Genomic DNA, 14442 nt, shown 5'->3' with positions numbered 1-14442 from the left:
CAACAGAGTAGAAACACTTTATCATCAGACATGAACAGGCAGAAGCAGGTTTTCTCTCCTGACACCTCATTACACCTGAGTAGCAGCTAGTAGTGCTGCCCACTCTAGGAGTGGGTTTCCCCTTCTTCAGTGAATTCTAGCAAATGTCCTCCAGGCCCACCCAAGAGGCTTCAGTTGACTCCAATTCTAACCAAGCTGAGAATTATAGCTAGCTATTATTGATGGATGCAGATTTACGGGTCAATCAGACCACCCTCTCGTAGTACTGAACTATTAATTGTGACTTGTATCAGGACACTCTTTTTTTTTTTAAATCTTATTCGATATATTTTTTATTTACATTTCAAATGATTTCCCCTTTTCTGGTTCCCCACTCCCCAAAAGTCACATAAGCCCCCTTCCCTCCCTCTGTTCTCCACCCATCCCTTCCCACTTCCCTGTTCTGGTTTTGTCTTATCCTGCCACACTGGGTCTTTCCAGAACTAGGGGCCACTCCTCCGTTCTTCTTGTACCTCATTTGATGTGTGGATTATGTTTTGGGTATTCCAGTGTTCCAAGCTAATATCCACTTACTAGTGAGTGCATACCATGATTGATCTTTTGAGACTGGGTTACCTCACTTAGTATGATGTTCTCCAGCCCATCCATTTGCCTAAGAATTTCATGAATTCATTGTTTCTAATGGCTGAATAGTACTCCATTGTGTAAATATACTACATTTTTTGCATCCATTCTTCTGTTGAGGGATACCTGTGTTCTTTCCAGCTTCTGACTATTATAAATAGGGCTGCTATGAACATAGTGGAACATATATCCTTATTACATGGTGGGGAATCCTCTGGGTATATGCCCAGGAGTGGTATAGCAGGATCATTCGGAAGTGACATGCCCAGTTTTCTGAGGGACTGCCAGACTGATTTCCAGAGTGGTTGTACCAATTTTCAACCCCACCAGCAGTGGAGGAGCGGGACACTCTTTTTATTGAACATATATCTGTAGTTGTCATCAAAACTGAGTACCTTGCCACCAGGAATTGACTTATATACCATTATCAGCAAGATTCTTTCTATTTATATTTTTGTGATTTGAATATAATCATGTTTCTTGGTTGACTTTCCAATTGCTATTACTACTGGTTACTTTTCCATAGATAGTATTTTCATACTTAAATAAATGCACATGTATTGACTAGCTTCTGAAATTCAGTGCCCAAGAGATGCAAAATAATTCAGTGAAACCAACATGAAAGACCATCATATAAAAAGACTGGGGAATTAAAATAGAAAGACAGAGCTAGGAAGAGGATATTGTCAGAGACAATAATTGTTCAAAGAACTTAGTTTGCCTTTATGACTAATAACTGCAGGTGAATTTCAAAATAGTTCAGGTTTTCCTAAGCCAAGTTAAACCAAGTCAAACAATAGGAGAAGAAGACACACAGAATCAGAGCTGAAACTCAGATCTCGTTCTTATTACCTGTTTTTAAATTTATTTTATGTGTGTATGTATATGTTTGTAGGCATATAAACCAGCAAACATAAATGGAAACCAAAGGACAACTTGCAGCTTCTGCCTTGTGTGTCCTAGAAATTGAACTCATGTCATTAAGCTTGGAAGCAAGCATCTTTACCAGCTGAGCCATCTCACTGTCCCTCAGGTCTCATTCTTTTAGCCACAATTCATGTCATAGGGTAGATTAAAGAATTTTTTCATAAAATAGCCAAAACTTTAGTGGAATTAAATGGCTTTTATTTGTCCCAAACATTGTCACTTACTTCCACCTTCCTCCTTTTCATATGGTCTAAATTCTAAGGAGGAGAAATTGTAATGCTGGCTTTTTTAAGGTTTGTGTGTTACCAGGGAAACAGGAGGCAGGGTTCACAATTAATTATGAGAAGGGACTTCCCTCAGTGATCTCCAAGGATAGGAGTCTCTGTCCAGCTACCTAACAATTGTACACTGTGCTATGTCAAGGACAGGAGAGTAGGGTGAGGACAGAGGAGCATCAAGATTAGCTTATGAAAGAAGCCAGTAGGCATTAAAAATAAAAACCCCAACAAAGAGCTACTATAATAGAGAACACAGCACGTATGGGAGAGCCCGTGTTACACAGATGCAGCAAAGAAGAGTGCTCTATAAATGACCCATGAAAATGTCATGACTCATGTGACCCAAGGCTGGTGAGCTTCTAAAATTGCCCACCTCTCAGGCCCACGTCCACCCTCAGAAATTCTGTCTTCATAAACTGTCTCTATTTCCACTGTTGTCCATGTGTCTTTAGTTCAAGTCTTTATGCCAGGACACAAGAACAGAGAAATCTTAGTGAGTGTTCTCTGGAATCTGCTCCATTTAGCCGTTGGTGAGTCATTAGGAAGATTTGCCTTTGATCTCTTCAAAATTGTAACTCAGGGAGCCCAGGATGATTTCCTTTTGTCTTTCTTTTCTTCCTGTCTTCCTTCTCTTCCTTCCTTCTTTCTCCCCCATATCATTTCCTCCCTGATTTCCTTCTTGCTTCTTTCCTTGCATCCTATTTTTATTCCCCCTTCTATGCATCCCTACAGAGATGATCCCAGATTCTGGGATATCAGTGTTTGGGTACAAGTGGCATAATGGAATCTCTAAAGGCAGTCTAAGGTACCAGATCCATCACATCCATATTTCCTTCTTTCCTCTCTGGGGTTTATGTAACCCTTTATCTGGAAAGCAAGAGTGCGCCTATATTCTGACTTTTTTTCTCTGTGTTGACTACAGAGCTTATGCAGGGCAGTCTGTCTGGTGCACCACTGACTGCCAAGAAAGGCTTGCATTTAGATGTGAAGGTGGCTGTAATGCAGGGCTCACATTTAGAGATGAAGGCCTATTTGGATCCTAGGCTGACAGCACACCCATCCTTAGAGACATTTGGATCGTCTACCTTGATGTATACTTATGTGTTACAGTAAGTGAGTTTATATATAAATATAGTCACCTTCTACCTCAAAACATGGCATGAAAGCAGGGGCTTTATTGAGGGACAATACAGTATCTGTCCTTGGACTACAAGCCAAGCAAATGGAAGTCATTCATCAAAGATGAGGGCAGCTCTTGCATGAAGGATTCTAACTAAAGATGGCAGCAAAGTAGTAATACCCTACGGGGGAGCAGTGAGAGTACTGACACATAGTGACACCCAGCTGCCAGCTGCCAGCTCCAGCCCACAGTCGCAGTCCTTCAGCAATCTCTCTCTCCTTCACTCTCCAGATTTTCCTGGACTGATGGATTTTGCTCTATTTCTATTTTTCCCTCCTTTCTTTGTCTCTTCAGGATGACAGACTCAAGAACAGAGGGTTTGGGTATACAGTGATGGTAACCATGGCAACTCTCAGGCCTGCCATCTGTGCACCCCAGGTGATCTCTTGTGTCAGGGCCCAGGCTGAGTCCCAAAGACAATCACAGGAAGTGAGTGCTGTAGGACATCCAGGCCTGTGCCTTCCGGATCCAGATACATGTTAGTTTTATTTATTAATTCCACCAGGGTATCTGAAGCTCATATACTTCAGACCAACACCTGGTGAAAATGTGGTGTTTTCTTTGGTCCTGTCTCTTGGTAAGTCTAGAGGCCAAAGAACTAGATGTATGGAGGGCATTCCTAATACTGCCCAGGAGATGAGGGGTGCAAGTCTGCTGCTGGGGAGCTCAATGAGGCTTAAGGCCAGACCAGTCCAGATTGAGTGTGGGTTCTTCTCATCACTTCTAGTTAACCTTGTTCTACTTTCTGACACTGTGAGGCAGGGCCATTGCTGTAATAAATTCTACTGTGTTGGGGTTTTGTTGTTGCTTATTTGTTTGTTTATTCTAATTTGTAAACAGAATATGGACGATTCTCGAGCTTAAGGTGTTTAATGGCTATTCTAGTGAAAACGTGGAAAACAGTAATTTTAAAAGAAATGTAGACACCAGAGGCCCAGCTCGAGAGGTGTTAGGAATTTGTCCAGAACTGGACCAAGGACCGTTCATATGATATTTTGGTAAATAATGTGGCTGTATTCTGCCTGTATCTAGGGAAGGAACACGAAGCTAAATTTAAAAATAATTGACTAGTTTCTTTGGCAGAAGAAATTTCAAGAAAATGAAACTTGAGGTCCATGGTATATTTATTACTGATTACTCTCATGCTGGCCTATGATGAAAAACAGCCAGTATATTTCTCAAGTCTTCTGGGCTTATTCTCTTCCCAGGTGAAGTTGCTCAATTGCTCTCCTTGTGTCTCTCTGACCTATCAACTTAACACAGACTTGAGTCATCTGATAGACTCTCCTTAACAAGACTTGAGTCATCTGATAGACTCTCCTTAACAAGACTTGAGTCATCTGATAGACTCTCCTTAACTAGTAATTGACTAGGTCTATGTGAATATCTGTAGGAGATTGTCTTGATTATATATTGATATAGGAGAACCCGATCCACTGAGCAAGGCAGCATTCCTAAAAAATGTTATCCTGGTTTGTATAAGAAAGTTAGCGAAATCTCAGGGTTGTTTTGATTTGCATTTCCCTAATGACTAATGAAGTTGAGCATTTTTATTTTATTTTATTTTTTTATTCGATATATTTTTCATTTACATTTCAAATGATTTCCCCTTTTCTGGCACACTCCCCTACTCCCCTCCACTCCCCCCACTCCCCAAAAGTACCATAAGCCCCCTTGCCTCCCCCTTTTCTCACACACACCCCTTCCCACTTCCCTGTTCTGGTTTTGCCCTATACTGCTACACTGAGTCTTTCCAGAACAAGGGGCCACTCCTCCGTTCTTCTTGTACCTCATTTGATGTGTGGATAATGTTTTGGGTATTCCAGGTTTCTAGGTTAATATCCATTTATTAGTGAGTGCATACTATGATTGATCTTTTGAGACTGGGTTACCTCACTTAGTATGATGTTCTCCAGTTCCATCTATTTGCCTAAGAATTTCATGAATTCATTGTTTCTAATGGCTGAATAGCACTCCATTGTGTATATATACCACATTTTTTTGCATCGATTCTTCTGTTGAGGATACCTGGGTTCTTACCAGCTTCTGGCTATTATAAATAGGGCTGCTATGAACATAGTGGAGCATGTATCCTTATTACATGTTGGGGAATCCTCTGGGTATATGTCCAGGAGTGGTATAGCAGGATCGTCCAGAAGTGACATGCCCAGTTTTCTGAGGAACTGCCAGACTGATTTCCAGAGTGGATGTAACAATTTGCAACCCCACCAGCAGTGGAGGAGTGTTCCTCTTTCTCCACATCCTCGCCAACACCTGCTGTCTCCTGAATTTTTAATCTTAGCCATTCTGACTGGTGTAAGGTGAAATCTCAGGGTTGTTTTGATTTGCATTTCCCTAATGACTAATGAAGTTGAGCATTTTTTAAGATGCTTCTCCGCCATCCAAAGTTCTTCAGCTGAAAATTCTTTGTTTAACTCTGTACCCCATTTTTTTAATAGGGTTATTTGGTTTTCTGGGGTCTAACTTCTTGAGTTCTTTGTATATATTGAATATTAGCCCTCTATCTGATGTAGGGTTGGTGAAGATCTTTTCCCAGTTTGTTGGTTGCTGATTTGTCCTTTTGATGGTGTCCTTTGCCTTACAGAAACTTTGTAATTTTATGAGGTCCCATTTGTCAATTCTTGATCTTAGAGCATACGCTATTGGTGATCTGTTCAGAAACTTTCCCCCTGTACCGATGTCCTCAAGAGTCTTCCCCAGTTTCTTTTCTATTAGTTTCAGTGTGGATGGTTTTAGCTCCTTTGTTGAAGATCAAGTGACCATAGGTGTATTGGTTCATTTCTGGGTCCTCAGTTCTATTCCATTGATCTACCTGTCTGTCTTTTTACCAGTACCATGCAGTTTTTAACACTATTGCTCTGTAGTACTGCTTGAGGTTTGGGATGCTGATTCCCCCAGAAGTTCTTTTACTGTAGAGAATAGTTTTAGCTATCCTGGGTTGTTTGTTATTCCAGATGGATTTGAGAATTGCTCTTTCTAACTCTATGAAGAACTGAGTTGGGATTTTGATGGGGATTGCATTGAATCTGTATATTACTTTTGGCAAGATAGCCATTTTTACTCTAGTAATCCTGTCAATCCATGAACATGGAAGATTTTTTCATTTTCTGAGGTCTTCTTCGATTTCCTTCTTCAGAGACCTGAAGTTCTTCTCATACAGATCTTTCACCTGTTTGGTTAGAGTCAAACCAAGATACTTTATATTGTTTGTGGCTACTGTAAAGGGTGTCATTTCCCTAATTTCCTTCTCAGCATGTTTATCCTTTGAATATAGGAAGGCTACTGATTTGCTTCAGTTAATTTTATAACCAGCCACTTTGCTGAAGTTCTTTATCAGCTGTAGGAGTTCTCTGGTAGAGTTTTTTGGGTCACTTAAGTATATTATCATATCATCAGCAAATATTGATAGTTTGACTTCTTCTTTTCCAATTTGTATCCCTTTGACCTCCTTATATTGTCTAATTGCTCTTGCTAGAACTTCAAGTACTATATTGAAAAGATATGAAGAGAGGGGGCAGCCTTGTCTAGTCCCTGATTTTAGTGGGATTGCATCAAGTTTCTCTCCATTTAGTTTGATGTTGGCTACCCTTTTGCTGTATATTGCTTTTACTATCTTTAGGTATGGACCTTGAATACCTGTTCTTTCCAAGACTTTTAGCATGAAAGGATGCTGAATTTTGTCAAATGCTTTTTCAGCATCTAATGAAATGACCATGTGGTTTTTTCTTTGAGTTTGTTTATGTAGTGGATTTCATTGATGGATTTCCGTATATTGAACCATCCCTGTATCCCTGGGATGAAGCCTACTTGATCATGGTGGATGATCATTTTTTGATGTGTTCTTGGATTTGGTTGGCAAGAATTTTATTGAGTAATTTTGCATTGATGTTCATAAGGGAAATTAGTCTGAATTTCTCTTTCTTTGTTGGATCTTTGTGTGCTTTTGGTATCAGCATACTTGTGGCTTCATAGAACGAGTTGGGTAGTGTTCCTTCTGTTTCTATTTTGTGGAATAGTTTGAAGAGTATTGGTGTTAGGTTTGCTTTGATGGTCTGATAGAATTCTGCATTAAAACCATCTGGTTCTGTGTTTTTTTTTGGTTGGAAGACTTTCAATGACCCTTTCTATTTCTTTAGGGGTTATGGGACTGTTTAGATGATCTATTTGATCCTGATTTAATTTTGGTATTCGGTATCTGTCTAGGAAATTGTCCATTTCCTCCATATTCTCCAGTTGTGTTGAATATAGGCTTTTGAAGTAGGATCTGAGGATTTTTTGAATTTCCTCAGTTTCTGTTGTTATATCCCCCCTTTCATTTCTATTTTGCTAATTTGAATACTGTGTCTGTGCCCTTTGGTTAGTCTGGCTAAGGGTTTATCTATCTTGTTGATTCTCTCAAAGAACCAGCTCCTGGTTTTGTTGATTCTTTGTATGGTTCTCTTTGTTTCCACTTGATTGATTTCAGCCCTGAATTTGATGATTTCCTGTCTTCTACTTCTCCTGGGTGAATTAGCTTCTTTTTGTTCCAGAGCTCTCATGTGTGTCCTTAACTTGCCAGTGTATGCTTTCTCCAGTTTCTTTTTGTAGGCACTCAGGGCTATGAGTTTTCCTCTTAGCACTGCTTTCATTGTGTCCCATAGATTTGGGTATTGTGCCTTCATTTTCGTTAAATTCTAAAAAGTCTTTGATTTCTTTCTTTATTTCATCTTTGGCCAAGGTATCATTGAGTATTGTTCATCCTCTATGTGTATGTGGGCTTTCTGTTGATTTTGTTGCTATTGAAGACCACTCTTACTCCATAGTGATCTGATAGGAGGCATGGGATTAGTTAGATCTTCTTATATTTATTGAGATCTGTCTTGTGACCAATTATATGGTCGATTTTGGAGAAGGTACCATGAGGTACTGAGAAAAGGTATGTTCTTTTGCTTTAGGATGAAATGTTCTATATATATCTGTTAAATCCAATTGGTCCAAAGCTTCAATTAGTTTTACTGTGTTCCTGTTTAGTTTCTGTTTTCCTGATTGGTCCATTGAGGAGAGTGGAGTGTTGCAATCACCCACTATTATTGTGTAAGGTGCAATGTGTGCTTTGAGCTTTAGTAAAGTTTCTTTTACGAATGATGGTGCCCTTGCATTTGGAGCATAGATGTTCAGAATTGAAAGTTCTTCTTGGTGGATTTTTCCTTTGACCAGCAAGAAGAGTCCTTCCATGTCTCTTTTGATGACATTAGGTTGAAAGTCAATTTTATCTAATATTAGAATGGCTACTCTGGCTCGTTTCCTGAGACCATTTGCTTGTAAAATTGTCTTCCAGCCTTTTACTCCAAGGTAGTTTTTGTCTTTGACACTGAGGTGTGTTTCCTGTATGCAGAAAAATGTAGGGTCCTGTTTCCTTATCCAGTCTGTTAGTCTATGTCTTTTTATTGGGGAATTGAGTCCATTGATGTTAAGAGATATTAAGGAATAGTGATTATTACTTTCTGTCATTTTTGATGTTATTTTTATATTTTAGTGGTTATCTTTTTTGGGTTTGATGAAAGAAGGTTACTATCTTGCTTTTTCCAGGGTGAAATTTCCCTCCTTGTATTCTAGTTTTCCTCCTGTTATTCTTTGTGGGGCTGTGTTTGTGGAAAGACAGTGTGTAAATTTGGTTTTGTCATGGAATATCTTAGTTTTTCCATATATGGTGATTGAGAGTTTTGCTGAGTGTGGTTGTCTTGGCTGACATTTGTGTTCTCTTAGAGTCTGCGTGACATCGCCCAGGATCTTCTAGTTTTCATGGTCTCTGGTGAGAAGTCTGGTGTAATTCCGATAGGTCTTCCTTTATATGTTACTTGCTCTTTTCTCTTAATGCCTTTAGTATTCTTTTTTTTTTTTTTAGTACATTTTGGGTTTTGATTATTATGTGATGGTAGGTATTTCTGTTCTGGTCCAGTCTGTTTGGAGTTCTGTAGGCTTCTTGTATATTCATGGGCATCTCTCTCTTTAGGTTAGGGAAGTTTTCTTCCATTATTTTGCTGAACATATTTGCTGGTCCTTTCAGTTGTAAATCTTCACTCTCATCTATACCTATAATCCTTAGGTTTGGTCTTCTCATTGTGTCCTGGATTTCCTGGATATTTTGGGTTACGAGCCTTTTGCATTTTGCATTTTCTTTGACTATTGAGTCCATGGTTTCTATGGTATTTTCAGCATCTGAGATTCTTTCTTCCATCTCTTGTATTCTGTTGTTGGTATTTGCATCTATGGTCCCTGATTTCTTCCCAAGGTATTCTATCTCCAAAGTTGTCTCCCTTTGTGATTACTTAGTTGTTTCTACTTCTGTTTTTATATCCTGGATGGTTTTGCTCAGTTCCTTCATTTGTTTGTTTGCATTTTCCTATAATTCTTTAAGAGATTTTTGTGTTTCCTCTTTCATGACTTCTGCTGTTGACTCAATTTCTCCTGTATTTCTTTAATTGATTTTTGCATTTCTTCTGTATTGGCTTCTATCTGTTGATCCATATTCTCCTTGAATTTCTTTAAGTGATTTTTGTGTTTCTTTTGTAGGGGCTTCTTCCTTATTCATATTCTCCTGTATTTCTTTAAGAGATTTATTTATGACCTTCTTGTAATCCTCTAATAGCATCATGATATGTGGTGTACATCCAAATCATGTTTTTCTGGTGTGTTGGAGTATCCAGGACTTGCTGTTGTCAGAGAATTGGGTTTAGATGCTGCCATATTGCCTTGATTTCTGTTAGTAATGTTCCTGTTTTCTTTTTGCCATCTGGTTATCTCTGGCGTTAGTTGGTCCTGTTGTCACTGGCTGGTGCTTGAACCTCCTAGGAGCCTGTAAGGTTATTTCTGCCCCACTGGATGATTGGGTTTTCCCTGGCACAGATTGCTCATATGCTGCCCTACTCTTGGGTACAGTTGGAGCCCTGGTGTGCCTGGCCCCAAGCAATGTAATACTCGGGTTGTCTCTGTGTGCCTGGTGCTGCTTGTCTGGTCCATCTGGGAGCGGAAGATGGCAGATGCTGCGGGGACCCTCCCTGAGTGCTGATCACTCTGCAGGGCAAACCGCCCAGGACAGGGCTGGCACACAGATGGCCCGCAGAGCTGCCCACAAATAAAGTTTTTGATTCAGGGATTATCAGGAGACTGGGTATCTTTAAAACCTTGATGAACCATGTGGGTAACATTGCCTTTATTAATACTACTATTAACACTACTTTGGATTCTTATATGATATAAATTCTGTCTCTGTGCCTCTACTCACCTCCAACCTACTATGTAGTTGGTGAAGAAGTAACAGACTTAGATTTAATTGTCCGCTTCATACAGCCTAGAGTTATCTGAGAGAAAAACCTCCACTGAGAAATTGCCTAAATCAGATTGACTTGTGGATATGTCTTGGGGGATTGACTTATTAATTGATGATAAAAGGAGTTGTTGAAGGAGATATGAGAGGCTGTCCAATTCTATTTTTAGGCTTATACATATGTACAAAGGAGTCGATATTAATTTAATTAAACTACAATTGTGTGTATATATATATAATAGTTATAGTAAAAGTCATGAATTTGCACAGCGTTTTTGTTGGGGGAGATATGAGAAAAATTATATTAAGAAAGGGAAAGGGTGAACATGATATAAATACAGTGTAGTTGTGTAAAAAAGTCTCAAAAACTAAAATTTAAGATTACTGGGAGGTATTTATATCTTATTGATGTTGAACAAATCATTGAATGACTTATATAAATGAATGTCACATGTTTTATTTATCTATTTTTCTTCTAGATACTATTAGATTTTCCTCCAGATTTTGATTTCTTCTTACCATTTTTATAGGAGGTAATTTTAACACAAATTTTAATAGTAGGAAAATTTATATATGTCATTTGAAGATTACAATTCCTCAACAAAAGAAGTCAGGTCAGGGATTTGAGGCAGAAATTGAAGCAGAAGCTATGGCGAGTTGCACCTTACTGACTTGAACATCCTGCTTTCTTATACAACTCATAGACTGGACCCACTCACATCAAACATTAATAAAGAAAATGTTCTACAGTGTTGCCGACAGGCAATGTGATGGAGATATTTTTCAAATGAGGCTTCCTTTTCGTAATTATATCTAAGTTTGTGTCAAATTAACCAAACACCAACCAGGACATGTGACAAATAGAATCTGAAATCTTAAACCATATACAGCCTGGGAATACATGGAGGTTTGCCTGTAATCCAGGAACTTGGGAAGATGACAAGGGTAAGATAGATAGTTAGACTAGTCAGTATTGGTGAGCTCTGAGTTCATCAAGAGACCCCATCTCAATCAATATAGTGAAGCAATGGAAAAAGGCACCCTATGTCAACACCGAGCTCCTCACACATGAGCAGTTAAAATAAAGGCAGGTTTAAACATGTTGGAAGTCCAAAGTAAGTTACAAAAATATTTAGGAAGGATTTGTCAGCAGAATGTATGTGATTAAGCTTAGTTTAAAGATTATTAAAGATATTCCTAAGGCAAGATATTGCTAGATACTTAATTATAAGTCAGTCTGCTGTATAAGAAAGAGGTATATAGAAACTCTAGACAATACAAGTTAACTTTTGCATTTGACCATTGGAATTCTCAATAAAATATTTATAATGCAATCTCTTATTCACTACACCTTGAGTCTCTGTGTTAATATGACTTGCTGCAGAGAACAGCCTCATTGATGATGGTTGAGAGACAAACTAGTCTATGGATTTTATGATAAGTCATTAGGAGTTGGCTTAATACTAAGTAATTTAGCATAATAATAGTACTAGCTTTTTCTCAAGGGCGTATGATGAGTGTAGTTACAGGTTCTTGACGTAGAAACTTAAGGGTTCCTTGGAAAATCAGTTGGATGGTGTTTTTCTAGGGAAAACACATGAAGGGACATTTAGCTGAAATGGACACAGGTGAAAGACTAAGGCAGACTCATGAAAGAACATTTAGCTGAAGCAGATACAGGTGAAAGGATGTTCTGCTAAAGCAAGCAAGTGAATGGACACGCTATAAAGGATTTTTTGCTCATAACATGCATGTATTGGTCCACCTTATACTGCATTGTTGAGCTCTATTTGTGGGGACTCCATAGAGAGAAACCCACTAAAAAACTTTTGGTGGTGTGCTGCAGTTTCGCAGGCAGATCAATGGAACAGGATTGAAGATCCAGAAATGAACCCACACACTTATGGCCACTTGATCCTTGAAAAAGGGGTGGAAAACATCCAATGGAAAAAAGATAGCCTTTTCAACAAATGGTGCTGGTTCAACTGGAGGTCAGCATGCAGAAGAATGGGAATTGATCCATCCTTGTCTTCTTGTACTAAGCTCAACTCCAAATGGATCAAGGACCTCCACATAAAGCCAGACACTCTGAAGCTAATAGAAAAGAAACTGGGGAAGACCCTTGAGGACATCGGTACAGGGGGAAAGTTCCTGAACAGAACACCAATAGCTTATTCTCTAAGATCAAGAATTGACAAATGGGACCTCATAAAATTACAAAGTTTCTGTAAGGCAAAGGACACCATCAAAAGGGCATATTGGCAACCAACAAATTGAGAAAAGATCTTCACCAACCCTACATCAGATAGAGGGCTAATATCCAATATATATAAAGAACTCAAGAAGTTAGACTCCAGAAAACCTATTAAAAATGGAGTACTGAGTTAAACAAAGAATTTTCACCTGAAGAACTTCGGATGTCAGAGAAGCATCTTAAAAAATGCTCAACTTCATTAGTCATTAAGGAAATGCAAATCAAAACAACCCTGAGATTTCACCTTACCCCAGTCAGAATGGCTAAGATTAAAAATTCAGGAGACAGCAGACGTTGGTGAAGATGTGGAGAAAGAGGAACACTCCTCCATTGCTGGTGGGGTGGCAAATTGGTACAACCACTCTGGAAATCAGTCTGGCGGTTCCTCAGAAAACTGGGCACTTCACTTCCAGAAGATCCTGCTATACCACTCCTGGGCATATACCCAGAAGATTCCCCAGCATGTAATAAAGATACATGTTCCACTATGTTCATAGCATCCCTATTTATAATAGCAAGATGCTGGGAAGAACCCAGGTATCCCTCAACAGAAGAGTGGATACAAAAAATGTGGTATATATACACTATGGAGTACTATTCAGCCATTAGAAACAATGAATTCATGAAATTCTTAGGCAAATGGATGGAGCTGGAGAACATCATACTAAGTGAGGTAACCCAGTCTCAAAAGATTAATCATGGTATGCACTCACTAATAAGTGGATATTAACCTAGAAAACTGGAATACCTAAAACATAATCCACACATCAAATGAGGTACAAGAAGAACGGAGGAGGAGTGGCCCCTTGTTCTGGAAAGACTCAGTGTAGCAGTATAGGGCAAAACCAGAACAGGGAAGTGGGAAGGGTTGGGTGGGAAAACAGGGGGAGGGTAGGGGGCTGATGGGACTTTCGGTGAGTGGGCGGTCTAGAAAAGGGGAAATCATTTGAAATGTAAATAAAAATATATTGAATTAAAAAAAACAAAAAACCCACTGTATGATATTCTCATGTAGCTAATAAAAAGTTTTTAGGAGCTCCCCTTTAGTCAGAAGGTTTACATGAATGGAAGATAAAGGAACTGTGCTGGCTGGACCTCAGGGTATAGTCCCTTCACATTTGCTCTCCAAACCCAAGAGTGTGGTTTGTGGCAAGTCTGGGGCAGCCAACATCCAGTGTCAGCACTTAGGCTTCTCAGTTTAGGTGCCTAAGTTAGTTGAGATTCCATTCTGCTTAAAATGGTGTCTAGCTGCTGTTCCAGCAGAAAGCTGAGCAGAGCAGGGAAGCAGGGAGGGCTTCTTAGAGTTTCCCTCCTTCAGCTGTTGCAACTATTGCTTCTCTCTTGCCCCCTTCCCTTCCCTTTCCCCCTCCTCCCCTCCTTTCCCTCCCTTTTACTCCCTCCCCCTTCCCCTCCTTCTCCCTCTCCTTCTCCCCCTCCCTCTCCCCCTCTCTCCCTCTTCTTAACTTGTCTCCCTGGATAAGTCAATCCCTCTGGGAAGGACTCTGGCCCATTTCCTTACCCTACTTTGTAAACCTTCTGCTTTTACTTTGCTGTGAAATTTGAGATTTTTGATTATCACTGACTGAACTTTTGTCATAGCTGTTGAAAGATCTCCAGTTAATTCCTTGGAGATTCTGGCAGGTTTGACCTGCCTGTTTTCTGCCATCTCCCCAAATCTAATACTTGGGGTTTCAATAAATATGTATCTATCGCTATCCTGAGATTCTGGTGTATTGTTATTAGCCACTAAGCAGTTAGAAACTCTGGAAGTGCAGAGCAGGCTGTCTGGCTGAGAGAGGACAGCCTCCAGCTTGCTGTTTCTTTTCTGGTTTTTTGTTTTTTTGTTTTTTGT

Source organism: Apodemus sylvaticus, chromosome 2 (genome assembly GCF_947179515.1).
Source record: "Apodemus sylvaticus chromosome 2, mApoSyl1.1, whole genome shotgun sequence".
NCBI lineage: Eukaryota > Metazoa > Chordata > Mammalia > Rodentia > Muridae > Apodemus > Apodemus sylvaticus.
The sequence above is the reverse complement of the archived record's forward strand: the minus strand, read 5'-3'. Positions refer to the sequence as shown.